Source organism: Diabrotica undecimpunctata, chromosome 7 (assembly GCF_040954645.1).
Source record: "Diabrotica undecimpunctata isolate CICGRU chromosome 7, icDiaUnde3, whole genome shotgun sequence".
Classification (NCBI taxonomy): domain Eukaryota; kingdom Metazoa; phylum Arthropoda; class Insecta; order Coleoptera; family Chrysomelidae; genus Diabrotica; species Diabrotica undecimpunctata.
In genome coordinates this window covers 120268040-120285637 of record NC_092809.1, presented here as the reverse complement: position 1 = coordinate 120285637, position 17598 = coordinate 120268040, and positions in this window count along the sequence as shown.

Sequence of the window (17598 nt, the reverse complement as noted above, 5' to 3'; positions counted from 1 at the left end):
ATGTCAATGTCTACTTTTGATGAACTTCTCAAACTATTGGAAAAGGATTTAAAAAAGCAAGATACTCGATGGAGGAAAAGTATCTGCCCAGAAGAAAAACTAGCGATATTTTTAAGGTACGTAATTTTATTTTTAAACTCAGACAGATCTACTAACGTAGCATCACTGTATACAGATTGTACTGGCGATAGTGCAGAATCAGTAAGCTGTGGCCTGCTAAAATAGCCCTGGGATTGATAGTGACTAGCACCAGATGTTTGTGTATAGGCTGACCACTCATAAATTGACTGATTGGTTTATCACCCCTGATTGCAATTTTAAAGTTTGGTCATCATCAAGCAAAGCCAAGGACGACAAAATACCTTTGAAGAACGATAAATTGCGATAATCCTGCTCAATATTCTTCGGATTTATCTGATAGTTAATGTAGGACATCCTTTTGGCATCAATTTCTTAAAATTTCTTTTGGCTGGTGCTCTGCGTTTTGGCAGGGGATCTAGATTTTGCCTATCCTTTTGACTGCTATTGTTAAGTTGTGTCATTGTAGTCACACTGTCATCTTCGTTTGTAAGTTCATTCGATGTCGTGGTGTCATCTTCGGTGTGTTCTTCAGTTTGTTTAGCAGACGCTTTCGTGCGTTTCATCGGCAGCAACTACTTTTTTCAAAAATAGCATCTGATTATGGTATTTATAGAGCGTCGTGTTTGCGACAGCGGAACCAGACGTCTTGCAATTCTTTTTTTTTAGTGTTCTTATCCGGGCATCTCTCATTTCTCTTTACTATTTCATAACAAGTTTTCCTAAAACAAGTATAAAACAAATTTATTTTCAGGTATGCAGCATCCAGGTGTTCATTTAAAGATCTTCATTACTTCTATCGCGTTGGTGTTTAGACTGTTATCAACATTATTAAATAAGTTTCAAGATGCATATTGAATAATTTAAGTAAAAAATTTATGCGACTTCCTACGTCAGTCGACGAATGGGAACAGATAGCAAGTGGATTTAATAAAAAAGCTAATTTTTCCCACTGTCTTGGAGCTGTCGACGGCAAACATATCCGACTTAAAAAACCACTAAAGAGCGGTTCACTGTATATCAATTACAAGGATTTTTTCCATCATATTATTAGCGATCATAGACTCCGACTATCGCTTTCTTATGGAAAAGAATGCGATTCATCAATATTCAAGAAGACAACATTTTAGAAAATGATGCTAGACGGCAGTCTACAAATACCAGCACCATTCAACTATCGTTTGACTAGAGCTAGGAGATACGTTGTATGTGCCTTCGGTATCTTAGCTAATAAGTGGACAATATTCCATCGGCCTCTAGACATCGATAAACCAACAGCTGTATAGATTGTTAAGGCATGTACTATTCTACATAACTTTATAAGAGACAAGGAGGGCTCAAACAGTGATAATAACGTATCTTAAGAATTTAGTTACGAAAACCTAACCCATGAAGTAAGAACACGAGGTGGTAATACTGCCAATTTAGTTCGAACATAATTCGTGAACTATTTCATGTCCGAAGCTGGATTAGTTCCATGGCAGGATAAAGCTATTTAGAATATAATTAAATAATAAAACAGACACCTACCAAACTCTTGTCTTTGTTTTTGTTCCATAGCCTCAAAATGCTCCATTAAAATAACGCATATTTCGCGCCAACCTGCAATACTTGCAGTATTGTCTTTATGTTTATCCAGCGTCTTGTCTATTAAATTTTCCCACTCCTTGGTTGACATGGTTGATCTGTGATTATAATAATTATCACACACAATGCACGCACGCGTTCTCTACGAAATAGAAAATACGAGTCAAAACCTGTCGCATCACTCCCTTTCCTACACCCCGCACACACCACCCGTCACGGACACAGTATCTATCCGTTAAAATTCTACGTATCCGTATATTTTTAACTGTTTCGTCGTTCAGTATTCGATGACAAAACGGAATATCATTTTTTAACGGAACGATACGATTTACTGTATACGGAATACTGTGCCATGTGTGAAGTCGCTCATACAACTACATACGCCATCGATGAAAAAAAAACACGTACACGATAAAACGGAACAGTAAAACGGAGACATGTGTGAACAGGCCGTTAGTAACCAAGAGACGTAAAAGATAAACGTGGTAAAATACGAAAATTGTTCGGAAAAACATGAACTACACTACAGAGGTTGCAAAGTTCATAAAGAAATGCAACAAAATACATATTCCATAGAAGAGACAAAACTCAAGCAAATATAAACAAAAAAACACAAAAACCAATAAATTCAGGGTTGACATACGTACAAGCAATATCTCATCAAAGACATGCTACTATTAATATAAATCAGTCAAATTAATCGGTCAGTGGCCAGTACTTTGATCTTACCCGAGTTAAAAGTTATGATCAGAAATCTTATCACACAAATTGGAACAATGATGAATCTGATCACAACAAGTTCACACGCTTGTGAAATAAATAATAACAATATTGATATTTTACTAGTTGCAGTGTGCAATAAAAATAAAAAATCTATTAGACTTATCACTTACATACTACAGCCCATGGGGAACTGAAATTATAATACCTAATTCTATAAAACATTACATACTGAAAGGATGCAAGAAGAAACATATACAAGCTATCTCAGTAGCACTGGAAACTAATACAAGCACACTGATAATATCCACAGTATATATATCATCATCATTTTTGTCTTGACAATCCTCTGTGGATCCTGGACTGCTCTAAGATTAGTCACCATTCTATTCAGTTTCTAGCAACGTGTTCTGATCTCTAGTATCCCTTAGTCGGTCTTAATTCATCTAACCACCTAATTCGTGATCAGCCTCGGCTTTTTCTTTCTATAGGTGTTCCTATCGTTAGCTTTTTAGCAATCATGTTGTCAGACATTCGTATTATATGTCCAGCTCATATAAGTCGCTGTGTTTTCATGAACGTTACACCATCTGGTTCATTAAAGAGTTGGTATAATTCGAAATTATATCTTTTGCACAACTGCACTTGATTGTTTATAGCTCCAAATATTTTGTGAAATATCTTATGCTCGAATATTCCCAGAAGTCTTTTATCCTTCTGTGTAAGAGTCCATGTTTCCGCCCCGTATGTAAGGACCGGCCTCAGCTGTATTTTGTATATAATAATTTTAGTTTTTCTTCAGATATTTCTTTTATTCTCTGATATACCAAACTCATGCATTGATCGGTATAGGACTGTTCTCTTGACACTGTCGTATTCGGCCTTAAAGTCGACGAATAGGTGATGGGTTTTAATGTTAAATTCTAATGTTTTCCGAGTATCTGTCTTATTGAATAAATATGGTCAATTCTTGATTTTTCTGGAGTAAATCCGACCTGGTGTTTTCTAACTATGCCAACTGTGTAAACTTGTAGCCTTTCGTAGAGAATATTTGCTAGTATTTTGTAAACATTTGTTAATAGGGTTATACTTTTGTAGTAACGGGCATATTACACCTTCAGACCATTCACAGAGCATGGTCTCATTTTGCCAGACAAGAAGTAAAAGTTTGTGCAGTGCTTGTAGCAGGGCGTTGCCAACATTCTTGTAGAGCTCACTACAAATTTAATCAGTGTTCCTGGTGTTTTATTATTTTTAAGCTTTTTAATGGATAGTTTCAATGGAAAGTAGTCCCTCGTTTGGGTTGAATAGATTCCAATCATTTTGATCTGCTTCGGTGTTATGTGCTTCTTCGATATAATGGCCGTTAAATGTTACGTTAAAAAATTCAACCCATCGCTTCAAGATTGAGACCGTATCACTTAAAGATATTTTCTTCTCCACCCTTACAGCTCCCTATTCTTGGCTTAAACTCTTTACTTATTTTATTTACATTTCTGTAGAACTTTAGGGTTTCGTTTTAGTTTCTTAGCCATTCCACGTTTTTTAACTGCTTTTCTTGAAATTGCCTTTTTTTCTATGTAACCGTTTTTCTTTTGGGGTCTGGTATTCCTCCTTTGGTATGCTCTATGCTGAGTTGAAAAGAACGAAAAAACTGACATATGATCAATTGATATTAACTTCAAAGAGTAGATGCAAGACGTGTTGGAAGATTGACGAGTCCATGACGAAATTCAAAGGTCGATCGTCACTCAAGTAGTATATGCCGCTAAAACCAGTAAAAAGGGGAATCAAAATGTAGCTTAGGTCAGACTCGTTTACTGGATATACCTACGACTTCAACATTTACACAGGTCGTGAAACTGAATATGTAGAAGGAACTCTTGGGGAACGTGTAGTGAACAAACTTATTTCCACGGCAAAAGAAAGAGATATAACCTTTTGCTTTGATCGCTTTTTTACTTCGGTTCGTCTGTTGGAAAATCTACAGTACGCAGCAATAGTTACCTGTAACCAGAATAGAAAAAACTTAACAAAAATAAAAGATAAATTGCGAAGAGGTGAATGCTTATTTCAGTGCAATGAAAATGGACTAATATTTGTAAAATGGCAGGACACCAAGGAAGTATTGATGCTGAGTAATTGCCATAATGACAATGTTTCATCTATCAATAAAACTATGAGAGATGGCTCGAAAGTAAATGTGCCTTGCCCAGAAATGATAGCGTGCTACAGGAAAATTATGGGTGGGGTTGATCTAGCGAACCAAATGGTGAGATTGTACGACTTAGATCGTAAATCAAACAAATGGTGGAAACAAATAATTTCATCGTTTACTTATGTTGTCAGTTGTAAACTCGTGGATTATTTGTAATGAAAAAATAAGAAAAAAATTCCTCTGATATAATTTCTGGTACTTCTGACAGAAGAAATGATTGCTAAAGGACAAAAAATTTCTGCTATACGACGTTTATTTAAGAAGGGAACAATATCTATAAAAAAAAAACGTTTCGAGAGTGTGTCATTACATCTTCCAATTGAAGGAAGATTGAAGGTGCACTGATAATAAAACACAAACACGTACAAAAACCATTTGCGAAGAATGTGACATTCCTTTATGTAAAAAGTGTTTCGCAGTATATCACCGTCAATAATATTTTGTATTTTTGAGTAATTATTTTATATCTTTGAGTAATAAAGTAATAAAAATATATTAATAATATTTTTATATAGGACTGTTGGTACACATAAGTACCATTACACAAGACTAATGGTACGTATATGTACCACCACCCCATACCAACACCCTAACGTTTTTATTAACATGTTTTGTCAAAAAAGGGTATATTTGTGTATATAAAAATAAAAAACCACAAAAATATGTTTTTAAAACCAGTTAAAAAACCGTCTCGGAAGGGTTAAATTACCTAAGATCAATCAATATGTTTTACCAAATCTAAACTTATTGTTAAGTTTTCTTTACTAAATAACGAGTCTAATAACCTGTTGGTGGATGCGGCAACTTTGCTTTAATAAAAAAATTGTTATTACTTATATTTCATAAAGGTACTAAATAAATTATGACTTTAAATTTTAGTACGCCAATGGCCCTTTGAGGTTAAGGCAAATATAAAAACGAACAATTTGTATATTACAAAAAATTGTTTTGTACCGTTTATAACAAAAAATTAATTTATCAATTTATTTTCCCAAAAAAACTGATACGCCAAAGACAAACCGCTTATGAACAACATTCAATTATTAGGATCAGATTGATCTTAAAACAGCCTATGATGGATTGTATAGCACAACTGTTAGAACTGTAGCAATGATTGAAAACACTCGATCTTACCGTGATGTGGCCAAAATGATAAGTAAATCAAAATACATCGATACATCGTTGTCATGTTACAGATTGGATAAAAATTGGTGATTATGTGGAAAGACGAGGTAGACGTAGAAAACGCTAAGAAACAAGTTTTAAATCTTATTTTCTAAAAAAATCATTAAATCGAAAATTTAAAAATTTCGTCTTATAATGCAGTTAGGCTCTGATCATCCAGAATGTTAAATCGAAAATTAAGTAAATTGGATTTAAATCGAAAAATCGTATCTGTGACTTTTTTTAAAATCGGACAAATAGTCGTTCACTTGATTGCTTGAAAGTAAGATCTGTTAGAGTAAGCGTGGCAATTATTCTACAATCTAAAAACAGCTATCTCCGCGAGATAAAACGGACAATTCATCGTAACAAGAAAATAAACCAGCTTTATTTTAATAGCGATAAAAGTAGTTGTTCAGGCGGATTGGTTAAACAAAAATAAGTGGTGTAAAAAAATTGTAATATTAAATAATTTTAATAAATAATTTTTTACACAAACATATAACATGGAACACAAAAATGCAGTCAGAATTTAATATTCCTTGGATAAAAACACCACCCTCAAAATGTGTTGGAGCCACTATGGGCTGTTGGCCTACAAGATCTGGGTCAAACCTGTCAACTTTAAAATAACATAACCAATAACAACCTCTTTGGTTATACACATTTTTACATACTTTTGTACAAAAATAAGTTGAATAAATTAAAAAGTATAACTGATTTTATTTATTTAGCGTGTGCTAGAGAAATGTTATAAACTACAAATTTTATATATACAGGGTGAGGCACGACAAGTTTTGATGGGAGATACAATTAAGTTAAAAATCTGATATTACGAAGCTGTAGATACGAAGTTGTAGAACGGTATTTCAGCCATACAACAATAAAGAAGATCAAGAAAATATTATTTATTTAAATTCAGAACAACCATCAGTAAAGCCAATAAAACTACTAACGCCAAAAGAACTTAAAAGTTAATGGAGAAATATCCATAATGCATCCCATTAAGGCAGGAATGCAGCAAGGTAGCGTCCTGGAACCTCTATTATCTTTATTATATACAGGTAATAAACATATCAACATAGCTACACACAACTCCAAGACTACTTGAATAAGCTTGAAATCTGACTCCAAGACTACTTGAATAAGCTTGAAATCTGGCTAGAACAATGGAAAATAAAAATAAATAAAAGCAAGTCAACCCACATAACTTTCACTTTACGAAGTAAATCACCACCACCCATATATACCAACAATGAAGAAATACCCAAGAATAAAACAACCAAATACCTTGGACTACATATGGACCAAAGCTTGTATTGAAAAGAACACATCAGCAAAAAAAGAAAACAAATACACTTAAGACAAAAAGAAATCAAGTGGTTAATTGAAAAAAAAAACTCTAGGCTGTCAATAAATAATAAAATTTTAATTTGTAAGTAAAACTGTTCAAACCAATATTATGGCATAGATCTGTGGGGCTGTAGTAGCAAATCCAATATTGCTGTATAGGCCAGAAAATGAAGCATTTTGGCTCGCAATGTTTTCGTCCAGCATGGATTTAATTGAAATGTTCACAGAAGGTAGGGAATAGCCCAACGATCATTTTCTATAATATACTGCTGCACGCTAAAATCTTGAGATTGGTTGCCACCCTATCTCTAAGGTGGGACTTTTTTATTACATTTTAAATATCGAAATCGATTGAAAAAGTAATTCTAAGAAAAAAATGTTCGTCGTAAAACTAATATTTTTCGAGTTTTTTGCGGTTAAAAGTAACAGTTTTTCGACGAAAAAATCGATTTTTAGAGGGTTTGCTGAGAATAACTTGAAATTTATGCATTCAATCAAAAAAACTGTAGATATCAAAATTTGATCTTCTAGGAACACTGTTCAATCGCAAATTAGTCCATTAATTTGTAATCTCACATTAATCTTAATTTCCTGAATTTGTATAGTTTCATCGTGTATAATTGTGAAACATATCAATTAGTAGCTTAATTACAGTTTGTCCAACTTCCTGCAAACTATCGCCTAATATTTTATTGAGCCAGCATTCAAAAATCAATTTACTCGACGACTTTAACATTTTATTTTATTATCGTCGATCGAGAAGAAGCGGACACAGGGAATTAGAAAGAATATTTAAAATTACAATTACATTGAAATTTGTCCATTGGTCCTTCGAGCCGGATCAAAATCCTTTTTTTTTAATTTTTCTACGACCAATACAAACCGAGATACGACACGTTAAAGCTTTTATTCGTCAAATGCATAATTTAAAATATTCAAAGTCAAATAACGGGAAAGGGATTTTTTTATTATTCAAATAGCCCGCTTGGGAGTGTAATACGGCAGTAATACGTTATAATATGTTCCATTTTCTCCATTTAAATATAAGGATAAAAAATAAGAAACATCTGCTCATGTGTCTGCGTGGCGAGTGTACGTTTCGTATAAATAACACGTGCTCTGACAATTTTTGTAGAATTATTCAATTATTTATTATAGTAAATTAATTGGTTAGTTTCTTAGAAAATTAAAAATTTTTTGTAGTGTTGATTTGTATAATTCTTTTGTGAATTTTATAATTTTAGGTACTATTTTTACATATTATTATGGAGTTTTTAGCATATAAAGACTTAACCTATTGTATTAATGGGAATACTATTCCATGTTATATTGGTAAGTTTTAGTTATATTTAGGTGCGTGCTCAGGGGAAGATTGCAAGAAATAGTCCACCAGTTATAGAACATGACGAAGAAGACATCGATCTCGATGAAGATGACTAAAAAACTATTTGTATTGTATTTATATTTGTAAATTCGTGTTTTTACAAATAAGGATAATTCAAATGAATTCGGCAACTTGGAAATAACGTTTTAACAATATGGTGCTTCTGCATACCAATATGGTGCAGTAAGACGTTACCTAGATGAGGGATATCGTGGTAGATGGATTGGACGACAAGGTACGATAGAATGGCCAGCTCGGTTACCGGACTTCACACCATTAGATTTTTTTCTGTGGGGATACTTGAAATCTAAATTTTACGCTACAGTATTGTCTTATCTGTCACAGTGACGCTGTAACGTCATCTATCTCTATTACGTCACCTGTTATGACTAGTTGAGAAGCCTACGTCTGTTTATTACCTCCCTCCAAATTTCACTATTATAACAATAACCATTCAAAAATACGAGGAGGGGAACGAACTTTTGACTAGCACTGCATAGCTTCAACAATGGTGGTTTTAGGGGTTGAAATATTATGATATTATATCCTAAAGCATAAAACAATCATTATTTAACTAATAAAAGCCAAATGTTGACCATATTAAAGTTTAAAATGACATTTTATAATTTTTAACAATTAGGGGTAGTATTTACTCTTATATAACTCAAAGCGTACAACGGCTCAATATAGAAAATGAAGTAGAGGATGAAATGGGCCTAATTCCAAATTTTTGTATAAATCCCAAGTTTTGAAAAGTATGCGAAGTTTTTACAATTTTTTCAGCTTCATTTCCTGGCCTAATAATGGAAAGATGCCAATCAAAAATATTAAGAGCAATTGTTTTTCCACCCTGGTATGTAACGAATCAAAGAATCTATGAGAACCTCAACATCTCAATAGTAAAAGTATCCAGCAAAAGAAATTACAATGCATTCAAATAGTGAACACACACTACAATCCATTAATTTCCGCAATATCTCAACATCAAATTATCAGAAGACTAAATCGACGTTGGCCAACAGGCTAGTAACATAAACACGTGATTCTCTCACTGGAAGGGGCAACGTCACGCCAAAATCAAGAGACTAAACTCATCACATTTACGTATAGAATACATTTTTTATTCTGATTGTTAATTTATTAGTTATAATAAAAAAAAACTTTTGATATTATATTTTAACGTTTCTTAAAATTAATCAATATCCATATTTGTATTTATTGTTTATTTAACAGATTACACATACATATAGTATTTTATTTTGCAGTTTAAAAGAAATTTAAAAATAAACGTTACCTAATGTTTAAAATATCCATAACGAAAAAGATGAAGAACCAAGGAAGGACCAAAACTAACACTGAGTAACGGCAGCTGGTTGACATTGGCAAGCACTCTAATTATTTGCACAACGATGAGGGAGGTAAGGGAGAACAACCTCATTGTATTTGCCGAGATAATATAATATGGCGAGTTCTGTAGAATCAAACGTCCCCAGCCCGTAGCAGATCTTAAATAGTCGAAGAATGATAAAATATCCCACGAGAAATAAGAAAAACATCCCAAAAATGAGAAAAAACAAAAAATACGAGATATAAATTAGGAAGGAGAATGAAAAGTTACTTTTTATAATTGATTATCTTAACATGGGAAAAGAAATGAAAATAATGTGAACTAATGTTTATGACGAGATGATTTTAGGAAGGTATAGAACAGAGTAAAAAAATTGTAAGACTCCAATATCACTTATTTTTTAAATATCCTGTATTGTATTATATACGCACATACTTAGACTATATTTATTTGCTGGTTTAAATTTATTTATAGCCAGTATATTTATTATACAGTGTGTCCAATTGAGTCGGCACCATATGGAAAACTATTTTGAAGTGAATGCTTCTTAGCGCTCGGTATCCTAGTTTAATTGCTTATAGTTTATTTTTATGAACGAGAGAGTAATTAGCATAATTTTAACTGGTAGCTCCGACCACTCCATGGGCGTGCTCAAGATTAATTGAAAAATTACTTTAAATAATTGTAAAAAATAAATGAATTATTTCAGTGTTATTAAGTGTTATGTGTATGTAAACAAAAGTGACTTCTTTTATCACACACTATATTAGAACTGACTGGCCTACATTAAAAAGGGTTTTAAAAAATTCACATTTTTTTTAATTTTTAAAAATTACAAAAGAGAAAAAGAGTTTTTAAAACCGTCTAAGGTATGTTAAATAGATGAATAAAAATATTAATATAAAACTTACAGCTACTTGTTACAAATCCAAATCAGATTCAGAAGATGAACTTTCAGAACCAAGATTTATAATAACTGGCTCGATCATTTTATCAGTAATATTGTCCAGCTTCCACATTTTTTCCTCTTCTTTAATAGTGTGATTTACTGCCTTTTCCCAGTTTCCAGGTTTTACATTATTTACGGCCTCCAAAAACAACTGTTTAACATCATGAATTTTAAAAGTGGTATTTTTTCTTGAAACTTCACTCTTTATCTGTGCCCATACCAGTTCAATCGGGTTTAATTCACAATGATATGGTGGGGATCTAAGTACTGTCATTCCACGATTTTTGGCAATTTCATCAATTTCGTATTTTTTAAATTTTTCTTTATGAAGGCACACAACGAATAAAGTTCCTTTCTTATAGATCCGGGATGGTACGTAATATTTTTTGAACTCAGCCAATTCTGCAAGTCTTTTTTTAACCACTTGGTTGTGGGCAGTCCTTCTATAAGTCTGGAGTGATAACTTGCATTATCCATTACTATTACACAGTTCTTAGGAAGAAGATCTATCATTTGTTCGAACCATTCTTGAAAGACATCAGCGTTCATGTCTTCATGGTAGTCACCGGTACGAGTTGATTCAAAAGTTAATAAACCACCTTCAACAAAACCGTCTAAACTGCCAATGTGTACTATTATCAGCCTGCGTCCCTTTCCTGATGGTGGGTTTAAACCAGTAGATAAGTTATTTACAAAAGCGTGCCTTTGACTTGTAACAGTTTCATCCTGCCAAAATGTATTTGGTGTATGACCCTCGTTGATCCATGTTTCATCAAGATAAAATATTTTTCTTTTTTGGTTTCTCATTTCCTTTATGGTTCTTAGAAAATGTCTTCTCCATATGACAATATCGCTTCTTTTTAATAAAATAGACTTTCTGGGATTCTTTTTCCAGCGGAAGCCTATTTCTTTTAAAAGTTTCCATAACGTACTTCGACTCATTTCTGGGTAATCCTTATCATCTCGAACTGAGACAAAAACTTTATCCAATGTTGGAAATTCTTGTCTAAAGAAGAATTCATGCACTTTCCGTCGAAGTCCTTCTTTAAAATGATATTCTATTTGAAATTTCGGTTTCCCTGGAGCATTACGTGGCGTTTGAAAACTACCACATTTCTCTTCTTTAATAACTCTGTAAATCGTAGATTTCCCAACACCAAGTGTACTGCTACCTAACTCAACGGTCTCATCAACACTTTCACATAAACGTTTGTCTGTAAATGATTTAAAACAATTAAATATTAATGTTTTTTCATTAACTGTTAGAGGACCAATTTTTCGGCGTTTACACGGCACTTCCAAATTTTCCATAACACTAGTATACACAATAAACTGCACCTTGCAACTGAAGTACCTACTTTTAGTGAACTGTTAAGAATTTTGAATACGCCACTTGAACCTTCCTATATACAAAATGGAAAAATCCACTATCACATTTTCTGTGGAATAAGTTTAGAAGGTAATTATCTAGTCAATTACTGTCGTAGATTCCTGGAATTAAAGAATTAAATGTTTGATTGTTGAAACCCTTACTTCGTGGAATGCACTCATTTCAGATAAAATAAAACGTTTTATTTTATCTAAAGAATTAAACTTTATTTTGCAAATAGGCAAAGAATTAAACTTTATTTTGCAAATAGATAAAATAAAACGTTTTATTTTATCTAAAGAATTAAACTTTATTTTGCAAATAGGTAGGTACTTATTAAACTTTTATTGGTTATATATAACCAATAAAATAAACATCTTACATTTCTTGCAAATTCATTAGTACCTGTTAACCTCCATCACTCCGACACTGGCAACCTTATTTAGCGATTAGTAATCCTCACAACTATTGTATTCTATTCTGCTCCAACCTTTATACCGGGTGGTCATACTCAATTTAAAATTGTTTTCTTATATACTTCTGTAAACTTGTTGACAAATATCTGTTTTTCATTGAGTCACCCGTATCAACAGTTTAGGGATTTGCATACATAATTTATTACTCTCTCATACATAAAAATACATTATAGTTGCCAACTACGTAATAGTGTACTTTTTGTCCGCGAGGGCATAAAGTGTACTTTACATATAGAAAACTTTCTGTATAGAAACAGAACAAAATTAATCCATAAATTTTTTAGATTTAAAAATTATCAGACTTAAAAGCAAACATGACTTCTCCATATTTCATAAACCTAGTCATACTGACACGACTATACACAATTCATCATCCTATCCCACACAACATAAACTGGTAGCCTATCATAGTATGTTACATAGATTAACAGAAATTCCGATGTCAAAATACAATTTTGAGACAAAATTAAATATCATTAAGCAAATAGCAGTAAACAATGGATACAACGAACAAATAATTAATAAAATGTTAAATCAAAAACTACACAAGAAAGTTCTGAAATTAGTATTTCCACCACCAGAAAAAAAAAACCTGTTCCTTCTGCTCGATTACATATACAGGCAAAATATCAACAAAAATAGCCAAACACATAAAAAAGAAAGGAATAACACCAGCTTTTAGAATAAATAACAACCTAGGCAAATATATTAAAAACAACCAGAGCCAAAATATAAAACACTTACACAGTGGTGTGTACAAACTTAAATGTGGTGACTGCCCAAAAAATTACATCGGTCAAACTGATAGAAATTTTAATAAATGAATAGCAGAAGATAAAAGGGCTTTCAATAATAGAAAAACAGATTCTACATACGCACTTCACGTTCTAGATCATAATCATTATTTTAATGATTTAAGCTATCCTTGTTAGAATCTATGGAAACCAGCAAATTAAAAAACACAGATATAATTCTGAATGACCAACTTGAGACAAATAGTTCTTCCCTCCTCAACTTATTTCATTAGAGACTATAAAGTGTAAACCCGTGCCAAAAACAGATCACTTGAGAAAGGTAATCAACCGAAATAGCTGTAGTGATAAGAGTTTAAAATAAATTTTGTGAAAGTTTTGAAAGTTTTATTGTTACAGATATATATGCCCTCAGGCGACTTATGTTTGTAAAACCGTCGCCCTCTGGGCATAAACATCTATTTCATACCCTTGGTACATAAATAACTATTATGTCATATTAGTTTATTATTGTATTTTTATTGCTTAGTTACCAACTACGTAATATAAAATTTTATGCCCGCGCGGGCATAAAGTATACTTTATGGCCCGCACGCATATGTTCTACATGGTTTCCTGTCATCCTGTGCTGTAATTTTTTATATTCCTTGCAGGCATCTCTCGACTTATGTGGTAGTAATTTTTACGTTGCTTTTTCCGCTTTTTTTTAAATTTGGTTAGGGATCTCAAAAATATCTTGCATTTTCACAGCTTTAGTTTGACACTTTTGACAGTATTTCCGTAGCGTAGCAGCATAACACGGACGATAGAATGTCTACTAGTAAATATATAGACAAAATGAAATCGAATTTTCAGATTTTTTAGAACATTATTTATTTGTAGATGGCCAGAGGCCCTCGGGTTTGTAACGTCGTCACCCTCTGGGCATAAACATCTATTTAATACCCTTGGTACATAAATAACTATTATAACAACTCGAGAACGACTGGATCGATTACTCTATTTTTTATTTTAAAATTTTTGTAAAAAATAATTTTTTTTTATTTTTAAATGTATATAATATTTTACTTACTTAATCAGTAGACCCATTTGTACCTTTCGGTGTTGGGCATATAATATTTTAAATATAAATAATATATTTACAATCTACTTCACCTATGTAACCAGGTCTTTTGGCCAAGTCCTCTTCAGTCTTCGATCCTCCATTGGTGGCTGATATAATTCACTGATGATTTGGCTATGGTGCGTTAAATTTTGACCTTGTTGGCGTGAAGTGATATGACATCTTTTACGGTTGGTACTCCTGGGTCACATACCAAGGGGCGTTAGCTATCATACGCAGTGTTTTTGATTGAAAGGTCTGCAAATTTTTTGTGTTTGAAGGCTTGCTATAGCCCCAGAGTTCTACGCCGTAAGTCCATATTGGTTTTAGTATGACTTTGTAAAGCAGTATTTTGTTCTCCAATGACAATTGTGACTTTTTGCCAAGTAACCAGTTCATTTGTTTTAATTTTATATTGAGTTGAGTTTTTTAGCTCAAGTCAGCTTTCGGTCCAAATGCAACCCAAGATATTTCACAACGTCTCTAGCAGGAATGGAGGCGTTGTTTAGACTAACTTCTTGTGCATCTTCTGGTTGTAAATGTGATTTTGGCTAATTTTTCGTTATTGACTTTAAATTTCAATTTTGTCAACCAATTCACTAATGTATTTAAGTAATTTTGAAGCTTTTTAGATGCTATGTCTGGGTGTTTGTTTGAAATTAACACGGCTGTATAATCTGCAAAAGTCGCCACTGTGACGTCATCTGTCATAGGTATGTCAGCAGTAAAGATTAGGTACAGGAAGGGTCCGAGGACACTTCTCTGAGGAACTCCGGATTGGATTAAATGATAGACTGAGAAATCGTTATTGTTTTTTACTTGGAACGAACGTTCGTTAATATAGGACTACAGGATAAGGTACATATTGCTAGGCAGTAAAGATTTTAATTTATATAGCAAACCGTTGTGCCAGAGTTGTTGAGGCACACATAGACTTTTCTTCCAAAATTTTTTGATTTTATTTACCATTCTATGACACTGTTGGATTGTTAAATATTTTTGACGGAAACCAAACTGATGTCCGAGTATTATGTTCTCGAGTGGTACAATTTCGCTTATTCTATTTAGCAGGAGTATTTCAAATATCTTAGACATCAAAGGTAGCAAGCTTATCGATTGAGAGGAAGAAGGTTCTGTAGGCAATTTACCTGGCTTTCCAATCATTATAATATGAGCACATTAATTATCTTTAGTGCCTTAGAAAACACCAAACTTCAAGACTACCTTCTCCCACTTTGAAATATAATTCAACCAAAAAATATAATCTTCTCTTCTAGATTATCTAATAATCGCATATGTATATATTTATCCAATAAACAAATAGTGGATTATTTTATGAATAATCATAGTCAAATAGAAATACAAGGTGAAATTGTCAGAGCAAGAAGGTTAGTTACACCAGCGGAACGACTTGTGCTTTCCGGCGTATGCCCTTCAATACCGCACGACTTGCTCATCAATGAGTTACAAAAAATCGGCATAGTTCCTCTCTTCCCCATGACATTCCTCAAAATTCGATCTTCTATGCCTGAGTACAATCACATCCTTAGTTTTCGAAGACGAATCTATATAGTCCTCACAGTCTAACACTACCAGAGTCATTTACTCTTGTTTTTGACAACACGATATATAGAATATGCATTTCTCAAGACAGTTTAGTTCGCTTTAGATGCAAGAAGCTAGGTCACATTGCTTCACAGTGCTCCGAACCACTAACTCAACTAAACTCCAACCAAAAAAAAATTAAGCATCGGTATCCAGCGCAACAAATATATCCTTGCAAGCACCCAATGACACAAATCCTTCTCAGTGTAAACAAATGTCTATTTCTAATATCCCGGAGATACCAAACAAAGTAAATGCATGAAATAAGGACAGTCACATAATTTAGCAACCAAAACGTAACTTTGATGAAATTATTTCCATCTTCAAAAGATCCATCTTCAAAAGAATGTAACATTTTTCTACCACCTAAAGTCCAAGCAAAATCTAAAAAAGCTAAAATTAGTTCAGCAAGCACTTCTGAATGCTCATTTTCTCTCTTACTTGACCCTGCTAAAAACTTCATTGAAAATCACCTTCTACCTTTCCCTCTAAACTTGGATCAACTTAACATGCTCCTAATGAATATCACGGGATCAACAGATCCTATAACCACAATTCAATAATATACCACAGACCTATCAGCTTTGTCCCATATGCTCAGTCAAGTTTACCCCCATTTAAAGGAAAGATCTATAAAACGTAAATTTACGTCCATAAGGAAAAAATCCATAAATATCTTGGCAGTGAGGCATCGGACGCGGAAAGTGACACATCTCAATTAAGCCAACATTAAAATTCAAGGTGTTAAGTGCGTGTAATCGGGAGTGGAATGACTCTAGTTTGAAACTCAACAGTTTGAATCAATAAAAGTGACATTTTTTCATTGAAGTCTATAGCCAGAAGTAGAAGATACCAAACTATTATTACACGTCTACGACTTGAACACTGTAGGTATACTCACGCCTATCTCTTCTCAAATAGTGAACCTCCAAAATGCGAAACATGCAATATAGTAGACAGTATAAAGCACTTCTTGATAGACTGTCCTAAATATGTAAATCAAAGACAGTTTTACAATTTGCCAAATAACCTGAAAGCACTCCTCAACAAAAGTTTAGTTCCGGACAATTTATTAGGTTACTTAAAATGTATAAATATGTTACACAAAATTTAACTTAATTAATTGTTACACATGTTCAATTGTTCACAAATTGTAATTAATTGTTACAATGATTGATTGTTACAAATGTTAAATTTAATATTATTACAAATTACAGAAATGTCGCTAATAACCTTTGGGTGGATGCGACTTTGTCTCTTTAAATAAAAAAAAATAACCTTTTAAACGAACTAGCACATGACCCCATTATTTTATAATCCATAATTTTGCCACTCACTATATAATACACAAACATTTTATTTTGTTTTTTTGTAAATAATGCCTGATAGAACAGATAACAAACCGTCTTTGCACACAAGAATCAGATTATATATTCTTAAACAAAGTCCTCAAGGAATACAGATAAATTTGTGCTACCATATTTTTACAAGTT